Genomic DNA, 725 nt, shown 5'->3' with positions numbered 1-725 from the left:
GGGTGATGAGATTTGACAAAAAAGGAAAGCTCAGTCCCAGATATGTAGGCCCTTACCGGATCTTGAAAAGGATTGGTAAAGTGGCTTATGAGCTAGAGTTGCCAGCAGACTTAGCAGCAGTGCATCCAGTCTTTCACATTTCTCTTTTGAAGAAGTGTATGGGTGATCCAGCATCCATAGTGCCATTAGAGAGTGTGGCCGTGAAAGATAGCCTTTCTTATGAGGATGTACCAGTTGAGATTCTCGATCGTCAGGTTAGAAGGTTGAGAAACAAAGAAGTCGCTTCAGTCAAGGTTTTGTGGAGGAGTCAGTCCGTAGAGGGAGCTACTTGGTAAGCAGAAGCAGCCATGAAGTGCAAGTATCCTCACCTCTTTCCTTCCGATTCCATTTCAGCTTGAGTAATAGTTCCTCATCAGTTTTTCAGTCATTCATGCATAAATTCAGTGTTAGAATCATGTTCCTTCAGTTTGTACTTGCATTTTCAGCGTATTTGCATGTTCTTGGAACTCAGTTCAGTCAGAAATTCAGTTCTCAGTGTTTAGTGGTAGGGATTGCAACCCTCTCCCTCTATTTCAGCTTGTTTAGTCTTCATTCGTGGACGAATGGTCCCAAGGGGGAGATCATGTAACACCCCGTATTCGAAATAGGCCAAAAATACAGATTTCGAGAAGTTGCAGGTGCAACTTACGGTCACCATCCACGGACCGTAGGTCAGACCACAGCCC

This window comes from Solanum tuberosum, unplaced genomic scaffold (genome assembly GCF_000226075.1).
Source record: "Solanum tuberosum cultivar DM 1-3 516 R44 unplaced genomic scaffold, SolTub_3.0 scf00209, whole genome shotgun sequence".
Classification (NCBI taxonomy): domain Eukaryota; kingdom Viridiplantae; phylum Streptophyta; class Magnoliopsida; order Solanales; family Solanaceae; genus Solanum; species Solanum tuberosum.
Note: the sequence above shows the minus strand (reverse complement) of the source record.